The sequence below is a fragment of the Actinia tenebrosa genome, unplaced genomic scaffold (genome assembly GCF_029948245.1).
Source record: "Actinia tenebrosa isolate PJP-AT-01 unplaced genomic scaffold, QUT_ActTen_1.0 PGA_scaffold7__59_contigs__length_16204524, whole genome shotgun sequence".
NCBI classification, from domain to species: Eukaryota; Metazoa; Cnidaria; class Anthozoa; order Actiniaria; family Actiniidae; genus Actinia; species Actinia tenebrosa.
In genome coordinates this window covers 6,809,467-6,833,328 of record NW_028292584.1, presented here as the reverse complement: position 1 = coordinate 6,833,328, position 23,862 = coordinate 6,809,467, and the positions used below count along the sequence as shown (strand labels likewise).

General features: G+C 37.3%; 1 long non-coding RNA gene across 1 annotated transcript; it reads left to right on the top strand.

The window, feature by feature from the left end:
* The first annotated feature begins 9,468 nt into the window (after positions 1-9,468).
* On the top strand, positions 9,469-15,528 carry LOC148905426 (uncharacterized). The gene is made up of 2 exons (XR_016121756.1): positions 9,469-9,605; positions 14,592-15,528. It is a non-coding gene; the product is annotated as an uncharacterized LOC148905426 (long non-coding RNA).
* Positions 15,529-23,862: the final 8,334 nt, after the last annotated feature.

The following is a 23,862-nucleotide window of genomic DNA, read 5'->3' as shown; positions in this document are numbered from 1 at the left end:
TTATCCCTAATTTATGAATCTATTACACCTTTTGCTGTTCATTAACCGCAAAGGAATATTCATTCAAGCGAAAAAGCAGTCTCATTAGCGCGAAGAGGCACACAATAACGCGAACGGAGTTTCAAGAGCGCGATGGAACTTTCATTAAGGAATTTAGCATAACATTGGACAATCATGAATATGTTTGTGCAGGTTCATTAGCGTTTTCGAAGTTTCATTAGCGCCTTTGTGCAATCAATAGACAAAACCACACATTCAATTTGAATGAATATTCCTTTGCGGTTAATGAACAGCAAAAGGTGTAATTATAAAATTAGTTCCTAGTTTCGTCAACAAAAACAAAAATTTAGCAGATACATTTATGACTGTTAGGGGACATTTCTTTTCAAGATGGCGTCTATTTTCGTCCCCTGCGATAGTCCCACAATGCACTGCAATGCAAACTCGACCGACTTTTTTCTCACCAGCAGTATGGCTGGGCATTCCTCTAAACTTGACCAAGGAAATTCATCAACCTCATACCGCAATTCCAATTCGTACAACTGTGCCACGTGCTGATATACAAATTTCCATTCTGCTCAATCTTAAGCAGGGAAATTCTTCTAACTCAACCCGCGGAAATCCTGCAGTTTCAATGCGAAGAACTTGGCAGGAAAAATTCATCAACCTCCAGCGGTGAAAGCGTCTTAATTAAATGATAATGATGACGCTATCCCCGCTTTGTTGAGATTCTTACGTTATTTGATCAAACATCTTAGAATGACTGCTTGCGGTTATCCGCGGGAATCCCGCAGTCGGAAATGTGAAGAACAGTGAAATTCAGTGAAATTCAACCTCGAGCGAAAATAAGAAAATAAGACGCATTTCCTGTTTTGATGAGGTTATTTTATCAAACATTTTAGAATGACTGCGTGCGCTAACCAGGGCCCGGTTGTACGAAGCCTAGATAGCGCTATCCGACGCATAAATCTTATCATGTAGATAAATTTATTGGAAAACAGCATCGACTTGTCCACTGGAAAAGGATTTATCCGCCGGATATCGCTGTCCAGGCTTCGTACAACCGTGTTTTTGAGCCTAATCAAGGGATAAAATTCTAATTTTTTCAGTTTTTTCAGTTTTTTCTTAAGTAGAAATGTCAAAACTAGAATACTCGAAATTCAAAGAAATTTTTGAAAATGATCATTATTAGGTAACTTGAGGTATAATCTAGCTTACAGTAATGATGAAAAGGTAAATTATACACCGTGAAAAGATGAAAAAACTTACTGACGTTTCGGACGCTAGTCCTTCGTCGGAGTGAAAGAGAAAGAAGTGGTAGAAAGGAGTGTATATATGATAGAATAAGACAAAAGAAACCAATGAGAGCAAGGTAGGCAAGGAAACAAAAACAAACAAGCAAAAGACAAAAGAAAAGGTTAGTTGAAAATAAAGCGTTCATTAATCCCGTTGGGACTAAGAGTGCCCAATAGGTGAATAAGCCGCATTTCTTTGGTCTTGCGAGAATATAATCTAGCTTAGTTAATTGCCTAGCAACGGTAACTATTCTCACTGAATAAACTATCACTAAGCAGTATAAATTAAGTCGACACACATGACTCGTTGCATAACGTCGTTTGGACCTTCGAAGTACGAATTTTTCTCGCTGTCCCCGCCACCAGCCAGAGGCCAACATTCTAGTGCTCTATGCATGCTGATGAAACAGACGGGACTTGAGGCGCTTATGCTGACGGCAGGTATTGTGGGACAAAGTTTAGGTTTGTTGTATTCCATTTGTTTCGTTTTGCCGGTGCAAAGACAATTTTAAAGATATCATTTGTACTGAGAGCTCACTTGGCGTTATAATTTGAGTTAGATTGGCCTTGGGAGCTAATATGAGTAGAGCTAACGGCCTAGAGAGCCGCGAGTATGTCGCATAGCAATTTGAGTTAGGTTGGCCTGGAGAGCCAATGCTTCCTGGAGAGCCGCGAGCAGAGTGTTTTGTATCCAATACTTGTGTTGTGCTGTAGTAAGTTAAAGGGCTCGGAGAGCTAGGGAACTCGGCTAGCTCATGCACGAGAAGACTCGAGAATCTATATTTGTATGGGTTTGGAGTCCAGGGAACTCGTCCAGCTCGAACAAGCTCAAAAGACTTAAGAATATTTGTGTAGGCCTGGAGTTCACGAGGGAACTCGGCTAGCTCACGAGAAAAGTTGAGAATGTTTGCGTGCCTGGAGTTCAAGGAACTCGGCAAGACTTCGATATTCATGCTCGAAATACAAAATTTTCGGGTTCAAATGGGCTTGAATTCTGGAGTCCATCCCAGGGTTTAATTTGCCGGCCATGAGTTGATGCGTTTTTGTGAACATTTCATTCCAAAACTGTGTAAACCACGAGGGAATTCGAATAGGTTAAGTGTCGTGATTAGGGGATTAAGAAGTTCATAATGGTTATTCAGACTGTGCACTCTGTGACCGCCAATACTTCCACGTGTTTTCGCGCCCCTTTTGCTTATTTGTTCACGGTTCCCTTCCACTTTCTTCGTTGACTTGGGGGGGGGGGGGGGGGGGGGGGGTCTGCTCAGTGCCTCAATTCTGGACTAAGTTCTGAGCCTGAGTCAACGAAGGGGTTGGTCCCTGCCTGGGGTCTCCTAGGTTTTCATTTACCGTGTAATGGATTTGGAAGGTCCGACCTCTTCGTTGGGCTTTGTTCCTTTGGTCACACGTCCCAGCGCCGATTTCACACCGATTATACAGGATATTTGAGTAGTGGATAGTGGAATTATTAGCCGGTATTATGCTTTAAGTTTTGAGTATTGGATGTGGGTTTTAGAGTATTGGATGTGGGTTTTTGAATATTGGATGTAAGTTTTTGAGTATTGGATGTAAGTTTTTGAGTATTGGATGTGGGTTTTGAGTATTGGATGTGGTTTTTGAGTATTGGATGTGGGTTTTGAGTATTGGATGTGGGTTTTGAGTATTGGATGTGGGTTTTGAGTATTGGGTATATGGGGTTGAGCATAGTAAGAATAAAGGTTGGCATATTACTACTGGATTAATTATTATGCACTATTACGACTGGAGTTTGGCTATATGCCGTCTCGTTGTATTGTCGGGGACAAGGAGCGGATCTCGCCCCATAACTTAATCATACTGCGACGTGATAATGGCTTCAGTGAGGATATATTACTAACCAGATAGGTTCGTTGGGTAGGTATAACGGGTAATATCAGGGTAGCTCTGCGCGCCTTCTCGCGTACACTCAAGTTCAGTCGTTCCACGAGGTTGTTGTAACCTGCCGGTATCAGGCCCCCGGGGAGGGAGGGGGGGGGCTTGGGATAGACAAGGGATAGAGGAGAAGGAGGGCCTCTCCTTTTCTCCTCTCTTACTCCTCCTCTCTCCAAGAGAGCCCGATACTCGGGCTACTTCGGAAAGACGAGTAGGACGAGAAGAGGTATGCTAAAAAACGCAATGAGTAAGAAAATGAGTGCAAAATTCGCTCATAATGACTGCAAACTCCACACAGCTTGCTTGCAATCATATGCCAGTTATAATTTGTCGTGTTAGTTTGCCTTTGATCAGCCCAGAGGTTGTTTCAGGGTTTGATCTGTGAGTTAGCCATGCCCTGACTTAGATCAGCCCAGAGGTTGTTTCAGGGGTGTGTGTTAGCCGTGCCCTGAATTTCTGAATTTTAGCTAATCAGTCCCCTGAGATCTAGGTTGTAGGTTTTGATATTGAAAAATTTTGAAGTTTTTCATTTTAGCTAGTCCAGCACTTAAGTCCCACTTAAAGCAACACAGGGGACGTATGACACCTATTTCAAAAAATCTTGTCTGTCCGAGATCTGAAATGGATGACTAAACGAAATTGTTGTGCTTTTATGTTCTTTTATTTTTGGCTCAAATACGAAAAGTCAGTTCCTAGCTAACTCAAATGCTATGCTTCATATTCCAATCTAAAAGAAAACTGCGTTGTTCGGCTGTGAATATATAACAATATGTAGCGTGCTTGTTGGTCTCAGATTGGAGATTTCAGACAGACAACGTCTTTCGAAATTGAAAAATGAAAATGCGTATTCACACCAAGACCAAAACGCTGAACTGAAGACGACGACACTAATACACCCAATAGAATATCTACAAATGGTATTACCAAAAACTTAATTAACTGAATGTGTAATTTGATTTCAGAATTAGCTACCTTGACAACTTATCCACGGCTAGAACACCTGTTCAGATATTCAGATATCGAAGGAAAAAATTAAAATCGTTTATTTGCCAAGTGAGATTATTCTTGATGTGTTCAAGAATCGTCCAACTACACTGACTTTGGAAACGCAAGAATTTTGTTCTTCAAAACTGTAAGTATAACAATATTGCAATGACTTTTTGAGCGCTTTTTTTGATCGTTGCGTGGCTTTACGAAGCACGAAATAATTCGATAAGGAAAAAAAGGCCACGAAATTATGCAACAGTCATGTTTTGTTTTATTATGAATTCATCTGACTTTAGGTGAGTCCCAACTAATTTCCCAGATCGATTGCAGTTGTTGTTACCTGAATGGCTTAATATATAACCTTTTTGATAGCGCAAAGATGTTTCATGCGTTTTCCAAGTTCAGAAATTGAAAAAAAGAAGGAAAAAGAGATAAATAGATAGAGGGAGAGAGAGGGCGAGCGAGTAATGCTGATTTGGAAGCACACTATTTAGCTAGATTCTCTGTATTGAGTGGCTTAGATATATAACTCGTATGATAGCGCAAAGATGTTTCAGGCATTTTACAAGTTCAGAAATAGGGGGTGGGGGGTAGAGAAAGAGATAAATATGGAAAATAAGGGAGAGAGAGAGAGGGAGGGCGAGAAAGAAATGTTGATTTGGTAGTACAGCTAGTTTCTTTGTTTTCTTCAATGATTTCAAGAAATGGCAAAACTAAAGCAATTATTCCACTCACCTACCCTCATATATTTTGTCATCTTAGTGTAACTCATGTGATGATTGAGTTTATTTTAATTTTTTTCTTTTCTTTTTTTCACCAAACGAACAAACAAACCACACAAAAACAAAAACAAAACAAAAAACAAACAGAACAAAACAAAACAGAAAACAAAAACAAAAAAACAAACAAAAAACAAGCAAAACAAACAAAAACAAAACGAACAAAAACAAAACAAACAAAACAAAAAACAAAACAAAACAAAAAAACAAAACTTCATATACTTCACCTTCTCTCTCTCTCTTTTTTTTTCTTTTTTCAAGTGAATCTATATATGGTAAAGATTAGCTTTTAGTATTTTTTCAAATAAAAACGTGCCGACTACTTACTAAGCAATATAACGTTAAAAGCATAAATACAACACCCTTATAAACTGACTTTTAGTGAGAGTTTTGATACCCAAATCTAATGGGAAAGCAATTTGTATAATTTTAAATTTTATGTCAAAATGTCATCAACCACATTTTTAAAAGTTCAAACTTCGTGACAAGATTAAGGTGGTTATGAGAATTTTATTTATCTATACTCAAACTAACTAAACGTGGCAAGATTTTATCGTTCTTTATAATATATATCCGGATCTTGAAGCGACTGAGTAGTATACTCCCGGTACTAGAATAACGATTATTTGTGTCGTCTCGATAGTTAAAATATTATAAGCAACACCTAAATGGTTTAATGGGTTACAACTCACCAAAGAATGAACAGTTAGTTTTAATAAATATTCGAGAAATGAGAAGGATTTGGGGACAATTTCAAAATACTACGGTTTTGATTGACAGCAATCGCCATAAAGCTTTTTAGTTAGAGTAAGTGAAGAGCTTTTAATAGAGTTTGGAAGATTTCCTCTCATTGATATTGTCAATATGATCAGCATGTTGTCGTAAAAACCTAAAGTCTAATAAGAAAACCATCTTATGAAGGATGACAAAAAAGTGCACAAAATGGTCATTTGGTAGCCGTTTGGGTGAGTTTTAGGTGTAACTACACGTGTAAAGGCGAGAAATTTAGGTAAGTTGAGCTCCATGTTATTGAATAAAGTCAAAAACGGTTGAATTGCTGAACCACCCATCCTTTATATAGGCTGTGTTTTCTTTAACCTCATTGCCAAAAAACGATGACATTTCGGAGTAAAACGAAGCGGTTTCATGAATTTATGTATTAAGAATTGTTAAAGAACACCAGTTTATATTTTAACTAGATAAAGTCGGGTACATAATTCACAAAGGCTTATGTCATTTAGTAAGAGTATCAGAATTGATATCACAAGTCTAATGATATAAATTGTTTTCCTCTGAAAATTCTGGCAAGTGTTTTTTATATTCTTGTTAGTGTTAAGGATGCTAGTATTTTTTTTCTCTCAGTTGTGAAGTTTGGACATAAAATAACCGAAACGTGAAAGAAAGAGAAGAAAGAGAGAAATATACGGAATTGAATTGGAGGAGAGAAAAAGAAAGCCAGAGTTAGAGAGAAAGAAATGAGAGAAAGAAAGGGATGGGATATTTTTTCGACAAACTTTGTGGATCGTCTTTTAGACACAAATGGTTGACTTACAGCAAGAGAATATGAAGTACAGTAATGAACTTTTAGTTAAGGTGTATGGAGGACATCGACTGAGTGCTACGTGGGTTTTCCTTATGGTGAACGTTGTCCTTACAGGCATCGTACTGTTTGACCTATACATATATAGCACTCAATTGATGTAATGTATTCAAAAATCTGTTGTATTGTATATATTGTATGTTACTTGGTTTATGTTTAGGGTCTGGCTACGAGAACGAGGGGGTTGATATTCTATTACACTATGTACCATGCCCTCTCCACCCTTGCTAATCGCGAAGCGCGCAATGCATTGTTGGGCCAAATTAAAGCTTCGTGGTTTCATAGCAGGATACACCCGTTTATGTTTTAAATTCTTTTATTTTTTAATCGTATTTTTAATCGACTTAATATTAACTCCAGAAGCTCGCCGCTCGTCGGGGTGGTCTAGATACTGGTTATCTTAGATTAATCAGAGGAAGTTAAAGATAAATATAAAGTTACGCTTAGGAGCTGGTATACAAAAATACAAAGGATTGCGTGAACTCGACAAAATTATCTCTAGGTATCTCTATTTAGTTAAGATATTTGAATTCTCAGCGATAACTAGCGAAACAGGGAGGAACTTCAAAGTAGACTAGATTCCAATTCACTTAATGAAATACCGGTGTGTACTCCTTGATAACGGCACATTTAGTTTGGGCTGGTAAACGTAAAACGTTTGGCTTTTCTATTCTTATATTTTTCGATTCAGCGTTTTTTTGGCTCAAACAAAATGGCGGTTTTTTGTTTTGTTTTTGAATTTGGGTCACTCCTTTCCAATCTCGTACCCAGAACCTAGCCTCCTCCGCATGCATCTCTCTTCTCTCCTTTTGAGTATTGGGCTTCCTTTGTCTTTAGGATGAGGGGGACTGAGGAGGAGACTACCCAGAGCCTGAGTTTCTCCTGGCCTGCGACGAAGAGCGAGGGCTCTGGCATAATCCATCTTTTGACGCATGCGTAGTTCCGGGGAAAAAATTAATCAATGAAAATCAGCATGCTTTCAAACAGAGTTCTGTGTTTACTTCCGATCAAAATAAGAATTAGAAATCGGGAACATATTATTTTATTTTTGGCAAATCTTTTAACGTGAGTCCTCTTTCTCCGCCGCAGCCCAGAAGAAACGCAGGCTCTGGGTATATGAGATTTACCCCTTTCGGAAAATCCTGGCTACGCCCCGGGTATGTTTCTACCTCACACAAAAACCGCTCTAGTTGTCTCTAGTGACCAGGAAAAAAATACTTTTTTTGAGAGAGAATTGATACAGGAACTGACGTGCATCGATAAGACTTTAATTTTTTTATTTTTCATCATCCCAACGTGAAGAAATGATATTTAACGACGTCCATAAAATATTTTGTCCATAGGCTTTTAAATTTTGACGTATCTGACGGGTCCAATCAAAGAAACGATCGTTAAAATCTTGCCACAAGTTATTCCCAGGATTTGTTCTCTACCTTCAACAATTAGATATTTGAATTACAAAAACCTGCTATGAAGAAAAAACACAGAAAAATGTATGTAGAAGTAATTATTAATTTCGACCAGTAAGTCGTTTTTAGTCCGATTTACGTAACACTTAACAGCTCTATAACTATATAATCCCAGCGAGGTCGGAAATTAATTTTTCCGAATTTAATTCCAAGGGCTTTCGCCTGGAATAACCTCGTTCCCAAGCACTACAACTTACCTATATTATCTTCTACTATTTCATTAGTGCCACGCGGTCCACATACTCTCATCTTTGCATCATAATTACCGCGACCTAACATCTATTTCACCCCGGCCTGCTCTCAGTCTGACCTCTAGCTCAGCTGGTAGAGCACCGGTAGTACGATTCCGAAGGTCGTGGGTTCGAATCCCAGCGAGGTCGGAAATTAATTTTTCCGAATTTAATTCCAAGGGCTTTCGCCCGGAATAACCTCGTTCCCAAGCACTACAACTTACCTATATTATCTTCTAGCTCTATAACTGGTAATTACTTACTTCATTCGTTTGCTGGGGCGAGGAGAAAAGATCGGCTTTTGAGAAGCGTTTTTGATCTGAAGTCTCGATCGATAATTATATCATAATTACGTAAAGGTTTTACGAATCATGATTTGTGTATAGAGTTCAAACAAGAGCCAATATCCGGTGAGGGAGAGTGTGTGTTAATTTTCTTCGATAAATGAATGTTTAATTATCGATTCATTCATTGGTTTTCTAAATAGTAGTTAAAAACATTTGCTTTTTAGACTCATCAATTTGAAATACTTCGGTAATGGCTCGACAGAGCAGAAAAACGACAAGGCTGCTACTTTCGCAATTTTTTTCTTTCTCTCTCATTCCTGCTAAAAAAACCGTTAGTGTTTCATTCGTGTCTCTTGTGCTTTAAACTTTTCACAAAATTCTGCTCAGAACCTCGAGCAATTCTACTTTGAGATATTATTACCCTTAGTTTTTGTGCTGATCAAAATATCATATCTCTCAACGTTCAGGGCGTTATATCTCAAATACGCATTCCTTAGATTTCCCCAAATTTTGATATTTTGTTAATCAGCCCCAAAAGAGCCTGTTTATGAAATATAAAGCTTATTAACGCATAAACGTCGAAAGTAGAACCCGTTTTTTGCCCTGTCTAATGGCTCAGGGTAATGGCTTGAGTTTTTTTTTTTTTTTTTTGATTGAAATTAATTGAACCGCGAAAATAAATGAACCTGAATATTATTAATTGGTAATGTATTATACCCTGGAAAATACAGCTTCTGCTTAATATTGTATCCATCAATCCGTCCATCCATAAATTCATCCATCCATCTATTTCATCGCATGCTGAAGGCAGTTTTATTGTTTATTTATCCTTTCATAATGAGCCAATTATTTAAGTCAATGCTTATATCTCCAACCAATCAAATGACAAAACATTTCGCGCCATATTAATCATGAACAGACGCGTCCGCTTTCTCAAAGGGAGCCACACTCGATCGACTACAAACATCGTAAAAAACTATTTATTTAACTTCCAGGAGATTCGCAGGAACCAACTCTATTTCTTCAAGCTCAAACACCCACAAAAAGGTACGATTCAAAACTTAGATAGATAAAGTTTCACTTTAAGAACTGTTGAAAAACCTTGTTGCGATCCCATGCGTTTAAACTGTTTTCTTAGTTGAAAATAATGAATAATATTTATTGCTAGTTTAATTCCCTTTAAGAAAGGGTTGAAATTGTAAACATTCAACCATATTCTTAATTCGCAACTACCTTTCTGCTCTCAATATTTAATAAATTAATTAAAATATATTTGAATATCTGATCTAAAATATATTTGACCGTCTGAAGACTCTGAAGCCAAAGCGTTTCTGTCGTAGTCAATATTAATCTGTGCCAAAGTATCAAACCCTTTTCTAATTTCTGCCACTTGTCAAAATAATGTTAGATGCGAGGCTAAAAAGGGAAATACAAAAGAAATCACACTTTTTCTCGATTGAAAGGTGCGAACGTACCCCCTGCACAACCCTAGCTACGGGCCTGTTCCCCTTGTTGACACAAGTCGTTTCAAGTTAAATAATTTGACTGAAAGAGAGCATAGTCTAACTATAGTACTGGCTGAAATGATTGAAGGCTTCCTGTACTGGAAACCTCTTGACGGATGTAAGAGTTTATAGACTTGAAATATGAGTCGTGTATCTTTTATTCTTGTCACATATGCTATCAAGAGCATCTCTGCATTTGGGATTCCATTTATTTCCGTTCATGACATGATAGAGAACCCTTAGGATCGTGCAGACTGAATAGTACAGTAATTAAAGACTTCAAAAGAGAGTTCCCGGGCAACTAAACCATAGGACTTCTTATCACATTACAAAGTCATAAAATGCTACTTTAGTTAGTGTGTACGATAGATAACAGAAATGCACTCAAACATAGTGCACGTGTCAGATACGAAGGCCAAGATAAAAACATGCATCATAGATATCCAGCTCTTACTAATTTTTAGTCTCCAATGCACAATTAGTTTTTAGTCGCTGGTTATAAATCCGTTTTTAATTTGCATAGCAGCTGCAACAAACGTGACCAAGAAGAAAGTGTTCAGTCATATTCCATCCCCACCGGCTTTAATTATAAAATCTAACTTACCCATCACCCTCGTTACCCACCATTAACATATGTGGGTTCAGGTTTGTAAAGGGGTGGTACGAATCACGTTTCACGAAACTTGAAATGAAAAATCACGTTTCACGTGTTGATGAACAACAACCATTCCACGTTTGTCGAAAAATAGAAACGGTCAAATCACGTTTTAAGGAACAACCCTTTACCATATTTCTAACCTGTGCTTTGAGATCTCTTGCCGATATCAAGTAGTCATCAGTTGAGTCATATTCCCTCCCTCTGTCCTCGTAATGCATGACTTAAGTTCAATTCTCCCCATGAGCTCAAAACATACTCCCTCTCTTCCTACTTTGCTAACATATAATCACATCTTAATCTCTTATGCTTCTGAATACCACTAAGAATATTACTCGTTACCCAGGACGTTCAACTCCGAGTAGTCTTCGTTTTAAAACATAATTACCAATATAATCAATAAAAGATAGTTCGTTCTTAACTTCAGCCTACCACAGTCGATCGGACAGTCAGTATTTCATACTATCTGACAAAAGTAATTAAAAACAATTAGTAAAAATACACAGGTGATTATTGAAAATCTCGCGCGCTGATTGGTCAAGAAACTCACACTATCACACGATGGCACCTCGAGCGAAAATCCAAAATGGCGGCCAGCCGCTTTGTTGCTGTTACCGGAAAGGAATTAGAAATAATGAAAGAAAATCCTGTACCCAAAAGCACTAAAGAGGCAAAGGATTTTAAAACTTACAAAGTCCTATTGTAGACACCAAGATAACTTGGATAAATGTCACTTTATTAGAAGTGATTAAGACAAAATCTAGTATATTTTCAAGAACTTAAAAATATATATATTGACTTAGACTAACGTCACCCAAAACTTTTTTTCTCGCTAAGAATATCTTCACTTTGTTATTGTATTTTGTGAGATAAACCACTTTGATCTTAAATTCTTCCGCTTGACACTGAGATCTAGGGGTTCCGAACCGAATCCAAGAGTATTTGATTTTTTTAAATTGCCTTTTGAAAACCGCTGAAAGTATTGTAAGAGAAAATCTTAATTTTTTCGCTCTAGAAAAAAATCTCACATTAACCAGGAAATCCATTTACGATAAAAATGAGTCGTCTGTATCCGAGTCCGCAGGCAACTTAGCTAAAATTCATTTGTGTCACAGTTCAAAAAGATAAGACATTAAATCATACAGCCTTCGACTAGTATAAGTAATTACTTAGTCTAGTTCATATCAGTTATCACTCTTGAGAAAACACCGTCAAAATATAGTTAAAAAAATAGCTACAATCAAAAAGTATTGGTTCATGAAAAAACTTTGGGTGTATATCTCTGTAGTATAACACGATGCATAATGCTAGAGGGTTGCTATCAATAGACGACATTTCCGGTCTAGTGAATTTTAACCAGGTGAATGGCGAGTTTTAAGATATGCATAAAGACAGGCCCACAATGCACTGCAACGCTTACTCGCTAACTCGGTTATGTCGTCATGTGCAAACAAAGAATAGTGAGAGGTAGACAGGGCAGAAAAATGGGTTCTACTTTCGACGTTTATGCGTTAATAAGCTTTATATTTCATAAACAGGCTCTTTTGGGGCTGATTAACAAAATATCAAAATTTAGGGAAATTTGAGGGATGCGTATTTGAGATATAACGCCCTCAATGTTGGGAGAGATGATATTTTGATCAGCACAAAAACTAACGGTAATATCTCAAAGTAGAATTGCTCGAGGTTCTGAGCAGAATTTTGTGAAAAATTTAAAGCACAAGAGACACGAATGAAACACTAACGGTTTTTTAGCAGAAATGAGAGAGAAAGAAAAAAATTACGAAAGTAGCAGCCTTGTCGTTTTTCTGCTCTGTCTGAGAGGTAATTATAACCGCCTGTCATGGCTGCCATCACGTGATGGTGCAAAGCCTCTATAGATTTAGGATTTAGTAGTCTCGGTTGCATCACATTCATAGTGGGAATTGCCCTATTTCACTATGACGTCACTGCTTGTTTATGTGGGGGAAAAACACTGCCCGTCATGTGCTATCAACCAGAGAGTATTTTATTGCTTGGTATCAATCAGCGGAATGAATCTCATGGATCTGAATAGCAGCTTACAATGACAGGCAAACACTGCCCGTCATGTGCTATCAACCAGAGATTATTCTATTGCTTGGTATTAATCAGCGGAATGAATCTCATGGATCTGAATAGCAGCTTACAATGACAGGCAAACACTGCCCGTCATGTGCTATCAACCAGAGAGTATTCTATTGCTTGGTATCAATCAGCGGAATGAAATTCAAGAACTCGGAAACACAGAGCTCACATGTTTATAAAAATCGTAGTAAAGAAAGACAAACACACACAAAAAAAAAACTCTATATATTTCCCTTCATCTTTGTTTTGTTTCGTCCCCTGGCAAGATGGCCGACGTATCGTCGAAGAAGTCCATTCCTTGGGATCAATTACCTGAATGAATCTAATCAACCTTGTTTAATACCAACCTACAATGAATGAAACGCTGCCCGTCATGTTTTATCAATAGAGAGTATTCTATTGCTTGGTATCAACTAGCTGAATGAACTTATACATGAACCTTACCGTACCAGCCAATAACACGAAAACATTTTACTATTTTTTTATTCTACACTAGCAAAATAAATTACAGTTATTAGATGCAAATTCTGTCCGTTATTTTTCAATAAAATGAAATGTATTTCTTCCCCCGAAAACAGTTATATTTATAGCAAGTCTTTATTTTCTAATTGTTTCACAAGAATTGGATTAAACGTTGGTGTTTGCAGACAATTTCTTTCGAAATTAGGCTTGTCAAGCTTGTTATTTTTTTCAAAGCTTCCGTTAGCCCCATGGACTTTTAATATAAGAATTATAAGCCAACTAAGTGTCTAAGATGATCAGCTTAGCGTCAATTATCTTATCGCTAGTTAAACTGTGTGTGCAATATCCGGACTTTTCCTCTAACAAAGACATTATGGGGGTTTGTAGGCCTGAGATGTTTTGCTTTTTAATCTCCAGTTTTAACTTATTAATCGCTTCAACCATTTTACGGAGGCCCTCTGCAGATCCAAACGTAACGTTTAAAGTAAACCTTTAAGTTTTATCGATGCCCTCTCTGAAACCTTTGCAGGCTCACACAGTCAGGTCAGGGCAAACTCACAGATTTTCAGTTTGTACGTTCGATCAGCCCAGAGGTTGTTTCAGGGTTCGATCTGTGAGATAGCCATGCCCTGACTTTGATCGCCCAGAGGTTGTTTCAAGTTAGTCATGCCCTGACTTAGATCAGCCCAGAGGTTGTTTTAGGCTTCGATCTGTGAGTTAGCTGTGCCCTGACTTAAATCAGCCCAGAGGTTGTTTCACGGTTCGATCTGTGAGTTAGCCCTGCCCTGACTTAGATCAGCCCAGAAGTTGTTTCACGGTTCGATCTGTGAGTTAGCCATGCCCTGACTTAGATCAGCCCAGAGGTTGTTTCAGGGTTTGATCTGTGAGTTAGCCGTGCCATAACTATCAAAGTTGACTTCTCTGATAATGAACATTTATGTCTTCCCATTCTCTAGAGTATCATTTCTTTGTTTAACGGTTGCGCTCGGTTGCACATGAGATGACGCAACGCTTTAACCTTGACGAACTTACCCTAGCTAATAATATAGATTGGAATGAGAAAAGAAGATTTATTATCGCTCTTCGTGATAAAAAGTCAATGCCGACAAAATTCCGATTTGCCCATCAGATACAACAATTTGTTTTGCTTACCTATATCTGTAGATGAATTCGCATGATCTCTTAATAATCTTTTCCCCTCAAGCTGCTTATTAATTCTGGGATAAAGCACGCTGGGACTCTAACAGACATGCGCGTATCCAACCGCGGCTTATCTTTGACGTGTTCTTATTCTTCATATTGTAGTATTCGACTATTCGGAGCAGGCAAAAGAAACTGAGCTAAAATCATCCCAGAGCTGTGGTGAGTACGATATTTTTTATATCTCCATTCTATCAAAAATGTGAGCACATTTACATAACATTATATATATAATTTCTGAACTTAGTATTGGTCAAAGAAATATCTAAAAATACGTAAATAAGAAGTGGAGAAATTAATGTTTGTGAATGAGAAACACAAGACCAAGGCGTTACAGTCCGCTCTTATTTTGTTTTTTTCTTTTTGCGTAAAGTCGAATCATTTTTCCAGAAATGAGTAGAATGAAATGGGTTTTTTTTTCACGAGCCGCAATAAGCCTTTAGCTATAAGTCACTTGACGAATTCAAAACTAAAAAAATATATGAATTTGGTCGCCTGGAGTGAGACATCAGTGATCGAGTCGAGTGGTTATATGTCATACAACATCGAGAACTATGGGAACAACACATCGAACATTAACAAAAATAAATTAAAATTTTATGATTTGAATTATTATTATTTCATTTTGTTTTATACCCTCACTTTATACTTTGAGATGTTATGGGTTAATGACAGGTGATTTTTCAGTTCCGAGAGAAGAAATATTGGTTATATATTATAGCATGTACTGACCTCATCATACGTATACCCTGGGAAAAGATCGAAAAGGGCATCACAAATAATCACCAAGCATAATAGACCAAAACGCCGCTTCGCAATTATAATCTATTATCAAGAAAATCAGCTTTAGCTATACTTCAAAATGAGATAATCCAGTACAGATAAACTTGACATGAAATAAACTTGTAGCATAACTGTCCATGTCATTTAAAAAAAAAAAAATATATATATGTATTAAAATCTCGCTCAACCAAAAATAGTAACGCAAAACTTACAAGAAAAGTAGAAAAGATAAAAAAAAAAAAAAAAAAAAAAAAAAGAACTAGCGAGTAAACTAGTCTGCTGCGTCGGTGTATAATGCATGGAATATGATGGGTTATAGGTAAGCTGAACACCGTGGAATAAAAAGAGAACTAGCGAGTAAACTAGTCTTAGCTGCGTCGGTGTATAATGCATATAATATGATGGGTTATAGGTAAGCTGAACACCGTGGAATAAAAAGAGAATTAGCGAGTAAACTAGTCTTAGCTGCGTCGGTGTATAATGCATATAATATGATGGGTTATAGGTAAGCTGAACACCGTGGAATAAAAAGAGAACTAGCGAGTAAACTAGTTTGAGCTGCGTCGGTGTATAATACATGGAATATGATGGGTTATAGGTAAGCTGAACACCGTGGAATAAAAAGAGAACTAGCGAGTAAACTAGTTTAGAGCTGCGTCGGTGTATAATGCATATAATATGATGGGTTATAGGTAAGCTGAACACCGTGGAATAAAAAGAGAACTAGCGAGTAAACTAGTTTGAGCTGCGTCGGTGTATAATGCATGGAATACGATGGGTTATAGGTAAGCTGAACACCGTGGAATAAAAAGAGAACTAGCGAGTAAACTAGTTTAGAGCTGCGTCGGTGTATAATGCATATAATATGATGGGTTATAGGTAAGCTGAACACCGTGGAATAAAAAGAGAACTAGCGAGTAAACTAGTTTGAGCTGCGTCGGTGTATAATGCATATAATATGATGGGTTATAGGTAGGAACAACGTGGAATAAAAAGAGAACTAGCGAGTAAACTAGTTTAGAGCTGCGTCGGTGTATAATGCATATAATATGATGGGTTATAGGCAAGCTGAACACCGTGGAATAAAAAGAGAACTAGCGAGTAAACTAGTTTAGAGCTGCGTCGGTGTATAATGCATATAATATGATGGGTTATAGGTAAGCTGAACACCGTGGAATAAAAAGAGAACTGGTCAGAAAACAAGTCAGTAAACACCGTGGAATAAAAAGAAAACTAATGAGTAAACTAATTTGTGCTGCGTCGGTGTATAATATGATGGGTTAAATATTGATTGATCTCTATAAGCAGTCTTATCATTTCTTGACCCGCGATTTCCTCACTTCATACCAATCATCTTGTCTTGTTAGCACAAGTTATTAGCTGTATCTTTACCCCACGGTGAGCGCCTATTGGCGACATCTATAACTGAGCTGCTGCAAAAGTCAGTTGTGACGTATTTCCGGGTCCAACCGTAATCACAAAAACGCTCAAAAATAAAGCGAAAAATGTTTTTTTATGATTTTTATCTCTGATGAAAGAATTAGGACTTTGGACAACAAATCATCTCATGAAGAAATTGTAAGAAAAATAGTAACAACCCTCTCATAAAGCCAGTAAGAAAAATCTTTTCGAGCCGAAAGTTGTTTTTAAGATAAAGACTTAAAGGAAATTAATATGAAATCTCTCTTTTGTTTTGTCTATAGTTTGGAATTAGTTTTACGCCGGAATTGAATAGCTTATTAGCATTAATCTCGTTTGTAGACAAAGAATATAATAATTGAAGGATTTTGACAATTTTAGTGTCTTATCTTTGGACTAAATAAAAGAGCCTTACCGAACACCGCTTCATCTGGAATTTGGAAAGAAGCCCTGAAATCCGATGTCCAAGATACCGAAATCAGAATAAACTTTCGATCCGAAATGTCTAGCTTCGTATGGTGGTGGATGAGAAAAAAATCTAACAAATTATCGATTATTCCAAATCTTAATTCATTTACTATGATAATTGCTATTCTCCATGCCACGGCTTTTATTGGAGTCCCTGTGGTTTTCGCGGGAACATTTGCAAAAAAAAAAAAAAAAAAAAAAAAAAAAGAAAAAAAAAAGGCGCACGCGCGCGCTCCCGCCCGTTCTCCAACTTTGTCACTGGCATGATGGCCATAATTACACATTTCAGAATCTACCACACTCTTTTACTCTTCCTAGCTTATTATATAATCTCCAATTTAATCAGATAAAACCAAAGCGAAGAAACAACTTTGTCCTTTAACCTAATCCTGTAATTTTAATTCCGAGTAAGCCAAGGGCAGCTGCCTTTTATAATAGCTCTGTAATTAAACCTATAGCTTCCTTTGCTAAATCTTTAATTAAACGAGAATTTGGTATATCGTTTTATTACACTTCACTTTTCAAGGAATCTTTGCGTTGTTTTGATAATGGACGCTCTTCTCGATTATCCCTTAATCTAAGGCTTCTTAATGCATTCCGATACAAACTCAACGAAGTGAAAACATCATATCTACCTCTCTCCTTTTCTCCAATCCTTTAAAGTACACCTAACCCCTGATACAATACTATGCATTGATTCTACATAAAGTTAATAGTTGAATAGTGAAATATTTTTTCATTTGAATGTTGCGTCTTCAAGTTATGAAGGTTTATACTTCCAATAGTTATGCTGACTGTGACGTCACCTCAGGCTTCATTAAATATACAAATTTTGACTGGTTCATACGAACAGTTTTAAAAAACAATCATCATTGCTGCGAAGCCGTAAGACGAGAAGCAACACTAATCTCGACACAACAGTCATTGCATGTTGGGGACTCTGTGGACTGTATGCGAGCAAAATCTCGAATTTGGATCGGCGTCGGTCCAGCCGGATTTCTCGGAGAATGCTCGGAATATGCTCGGACATCGGTCGTATCGTAGCGCGTCCTCGGAGAATGCTCGATAAATACTCAGCTCGGCTGCAGTACATATGGATTGCGAAGTTCTTCATAATAGACTGAACGCGCATTACATCGAAAGCACGTTTTCGTTGTGGGTTGCAGGATAAGTTGTGGAGTTATTTGAGCGTCTATGCTGCCCCTCGAGCTCATTTAAATGAACACTCAACTTTAGGAGTCTGGTATTGTTGATGAATGTTTTCAAGTATCTTGGTGCCGGCTGTTGGTAAAATGTGGTCTTGCATATATCCGCTGCACTTCACTTACATTATGTAACGACTAGTTATACTCGAGGTTTCCACAACGTTTTTTATAAACCTGATGTCTCATAATGACTAGTGTTTAGTATAAAACATTAAAACAAAAACTCTCAAAAGCCTGGGGTGACGTCACAGTCATTAACGTAATGGAAGTATAAACCTTCATAACTTAAAGACGCAACATTCAAATGAAGAAATATTTCACCATTCAACTATTCATTTTATGTAGAATCAATACTTAAAGTATTGTGTCAGGGGTTAGGTGCACTTTCACCTTTTTTTAAGATTACTTCTTATTCATTTTCATATTATGTAGCGCTTACGGTGCCACCAAGTCTACTAAAACATTTTGACTGCAACTTAATTACTTCCTTAGCTCCATTAGATACTTAACCAGCAACGGATTATTAAGTTTCCATGTTAATATATTTTTCTTACACGCGAACTGAGTGTCTTCGAGATCCGTTAATTAGGTATTTAAGCACTGAAGATCCTTTTTCCAAAATTACGTCTACATTTCTATGGTCTTTTTCTGTGCCAGTTTGGTTGCGCCGGTGAGTCTCTGTGTTCTCAGTCTGTTTCATGCATTTCAAACGGTTAAAACGCGTATGTGTATTTCGCAGTGGTAACGATAACTGATATTCTGAGTAGGGTTCTAATGCATGGTGTGGTTGGGTCTAAGAGATTGATCCTATAGTCCCTTATAGCTCAGCTTGAGACTGGACACAAAGACTACCCTTAGAGTGCCCAATAATGAAACGCGAAACAATTTAGTTCTCTCCGACACTTATTGCAGCTAGCTGTAGTTCACATAGTATACTCTCGTAGGCAAAATATAATTTCCCCGGAACCATTTAAAACCGGGATGGCAAAGCCCCACAAGCCTTTCCGCCTCCGCGGAGCTTGCATTCTAGATTCATTTACGTGATCATTGATTGTAGCCACTCTTGAATGTTGATGAACCCGTTAAGATAACGTCAGATAACGACCTCTCTGCTCCAGTAAGCCAATTTTGTTCTTGATTCACGGTTACGTCTACACTACATGTTTTTACTAGATAATAGGGTAAAATAATCCAGTAGCAAGTGTGGACGCTTTTTTTTAATCTGATAGGATTTGGTGTTGACCACTCAAAATGCCACGCATTTAGTCTGGCTTTCTTTCGTATAAACATCTGATAACGAAAACAAAGACGAGATTGAAATGACAAAACAGTCGTTAAGTAGAATGATAACTAAATTGGCATTTGCTTAATATAGGTTGCTATCAATAGACGTCACTTCCGGTAATAGCTCTTTTTTGATGGCTTGTAGAATCCTGGAGGTTGTTTTGATCTCTTGTTTTCTGGTTTGATGTCGTGAAAATAGTCAAATACAATAGTTTGAGGACTTATTTTGATATGTTTTGACTTAGCATCCGCTAGTTGCCCCCCAGTGAACCGCTTAAGTTTGCCCCCCAGTCAACTCCAAAAAGTCACGTGATTGATAGTAAGCAATTGAAGTATTATTGTTGTAAGGGGATGGACCATTAGTTAATTGAGGGGTGGGCTGCAGGAATTTATGTTTCACTACATTTATATTTTGTAACGACCCCTGCATGCATGTAATTTTTATATTGTGTTTGCTCAATATTTCTTTTCTGAAGAGGTTGCGCAATATTTTTTTCGTAGGAAATGTGCTTGCTCGATATTTGTCTGGGAGATTTACTTCCCCTCTCCCCTCCCCCTTAAATTATCTAATGCTCCGTCCCTAAGGTCGGTGGCTGTGACACTTAACGAAGTTACTTTAGAAAGAAGGCTTGACCAAAAGCATCGACAAAAATCGAAAGAAAACTTAGCGTTTAAAGGTAATTATCAAACATGTTTTTAGTTTAGTTAATTCTATGGGGATGTACTTTATGTAATTAATGAGTCCATGCATAGCTTTATTTGATTGAAGGCCCAAATAGAATATTCCTGTCATGCATGTTGTGCTCGTGTGCTCAGTTCGACCCGTTGAGCTGCGCTAGTCGGCTGTATACTTGCGATAGGGATTAGCGATATCAAGTTTTTGTTAGAGAATACACAGGACCAGAAAGTTGACTCATTTTGATAATAATTATAACTCCAACTAGAATACAGATCTTTGCGCACGCGGCCATAATTCTTATACATTAATTAAAATATACGAGGGTTCTTATCGCTGCACAGCTCTTTACAGCTGTTTTCAATCACTCGCAAAAGAATGCCCACGTGTGTTAGTCAAGTCCAATCGAACAAGGGTCTACTTATGGCACAGGCAGCCCAAGCAATGTATCTTTGCTTTCTCATATGCTGAAAAAATCGTTAAAAAATTAAATTAAAAAAATGAGCTTACCTTAATCTCATGACGTTCTTAATGCTTTTTAACGTTTTTTGTAGTTTCTAGCTGCGTTTTTAACCGTTTTTTGTCATTTTCTGCCTCCCCTGCCTACAGCTAAAAACTACACAAAAATAAGTTATGTTGTTCTTAATGCTTTTTAAAAAAAGCATTAAGAACGACATGAGGTAAGCTCATTTTAAAAATTTGTTGCGATTTTTTCAGAATATAAAACAGCAAAAATACATTGCTTGGGCTGCCTAGAAACTGTTGTACTATGATAAAATGCCTGTTTGAAGCGGTATATTCAATTGTACAAAGATGTTTTGTTGCATTTATCAGGCTTTTTTATAGGAAATATATGGGAATCAAGCAAATGAAGGCCTAAACATCATTTTCGATTCAAAATTTTGCTTTGGGTTTACATTTTGATTCCACTTTCATCGGTCATCTCCACTTCCAAACAAGTTAAACTTTCCGAATAACAAGATTTTAGCCTTTTCCAAAGCCTTTCTTCAATAAAATAGTTTTTGGCGCTCACCGCTTGAATACGAAAATAATTCTCTCTTAACATATTAGTTTAAACCTACTAATAGACAAAATGACATGACTTCGGGACACAAATAAACAATATGCCCTCCAAAAGTCAAGTTATTAGCAAATTTTCCAAATGTCAGACGGCTTTGGCTACTTCATTTCTAGCTCAAAATAAGGATAATTTTCCATATTTAGACCGGATTTTTAACGAAAAAAAGCTGCCTCAAATTTCTCTAAACTCAAAACAAAAACGGAGTCGGTGTAAAACAACTCGTGCGCTTGCAAATGGTTTTCTCGTTGACATTTGATTGGTCGAGAACGGTCTCACGAGCCCTTTTTAGCCAATCAGCAACAGGGCTGCAAATGTATTTGCGGCCCGTCAAAATCCTTTTTCGCCCGCTGGCCGCGCGTTTTCAAGAGGGCAGTTTATTTTTTGGCTTAGTTTATTGATGATAATAATCTATCACAAATCCTGCGCTCGGATTGGCTGAAAGTGCCGGTTTTCAAAATTGCGTTTTTGTCCTAATTTCGAAATCGTTTGTATCCATTTATTTGACCAGTTAGTAGGTTTTGACTTAAACGTTTAGACCTGCGAAAGTGCGCGCTTTACCCTATCAATCAGATTGCCAGTGCTCCCTCCTATTTAGTATATTTAAAGCTAAGGCTACACAGATCACATAGAGAATTCGAAAAAGACAGATCCCGAGGATCGAACCGTGCACCTCTAGTTCCGAACGCCGCTCACCATTACTCCTTTTCACAGTTCCATTCAGTGACCACGAATAATAGTTCCTAGCCGAGGCTGGAGTTTCCGCGCATAGCAAAACTACAGTTTATCATGCGCGGAAACTCCAGCCTCGGCTAGGAACTATTATTCGTGGTCACTGAATGGAACTGTGAAAAGGAGTATTGAAGATACCAGAATTTTTTCCCCGACTAATTTTGTTGTTGTGTTTGTCGGTTTTTATTTTTATAACATCGGTATCATACCACTTTAGTACCATCACTTTTATTTAAATGCTAAGACATTTTAAAAGAAAACTTTTCAAAGCGTACGCCTGAGGGTTTATTTTAGGCTTGTTTTAAGAAATAGGTTTATACAATATTCCATCTGACTTCGGTGCCGTGCGCCAAGGTAGTTCGTTTCTTCGCAATTGAATTTTCCATTTATTCCTTTAAGCCATGTCGGCTTGCGCATTTAAAAATAAATAAAACCTTCAATTTAATGCGCGCATTATCTTTTAACTCCAAAGTTATTATGCGGTCATACTGATCAAATAAACATCTCTTAACTACTTGAACTAGAGCTAGGAATTAAGGGCTCGGTTACGTCTGAAAGCGCAAAACTTTCCTTTGATGCTGAGGCCATTTCCGCTAATACAATCGAGGTTATGACCATATCTATTCAACTGTATAAGCAAAACGTGAGTGCTGGACACTATACGTATTATAACAAGTTCATTTAAACTCGGTTTTCTCCGGAACCCTCTGTCATCTCGGTGGATTACAAGCGTCCAAACGGCTCTACATAAGACACTTTTAAACTCGATGCTGTCATCCTTTTTGTGTATTTTTCTCAGTAAGATCACTAAACCCCGGCCTAAAATCCTTAAGCCACCTACAATTCCGTCAACCTTTTATCTTTCCTGCGCGCAGACTTATAATCATTGACCTGTCGTTGATGCTACCCGCAATATCTTTTTAATCTTGTTTAGCACTGCGCTGAAGTAACAACTAACAATCGCTGCTTTTTTATAGACTTTTTTTATAGCTCTTTTTTAAAGCTCTTTATATTTTAAGTTAATAAACGAATTTCTAGTTATACATTTAGGTTTTAATTTACCTGAAGATGAACTCATATCGACTTCGAAATTAAACGTTGAATATTTTCACTAATTTTTCTTTATATTTTTAATGCTTTAAACATCAACATTTAACCTTATACTTAACGTAGAAAAAAAGTAGCAATAATATTTGACAATCGATAATTGATTTTACATTAAATGCACACAAAACAGACTAGAGGTGCTAAATTGGAGACTTTTAGAAGCTAAAAATCAAGACATTTCACTGAAAGATTTTTTAAAAGGTCTCTCAATTTTTCAAACTTGTTTATACGAGTGGATAATTTGAAGTTCTTTTCATCAATGCAATATCTTTATCTGCTCATACTGTAATAGCTTTAAAATGGCGGATATTTGATAACTATTGAGTCGCGAAGATACGCGATTACTGAAACTAATTTAGTCTGCTTTGTTTAGTAACAGAAATTTATTACTTAAAAACGGCGAGAATAGACATCTTTATCTTGGGCGTAATGCTTTCCCATTTCAAACCACGTGCCATTCTCTTCAGAATAAGCTTCTTTGTTTGAGTAAGTTGTACCCATATTTATAAATCTTCTCAGGTGCAACCGTTAAACATTAGGGAATGACGTGTGCCTATTGATGTCATTGATAATTTATAAGGAGGAAATTTATACACGAAATAATTCTGACTTCACTACGGGCCG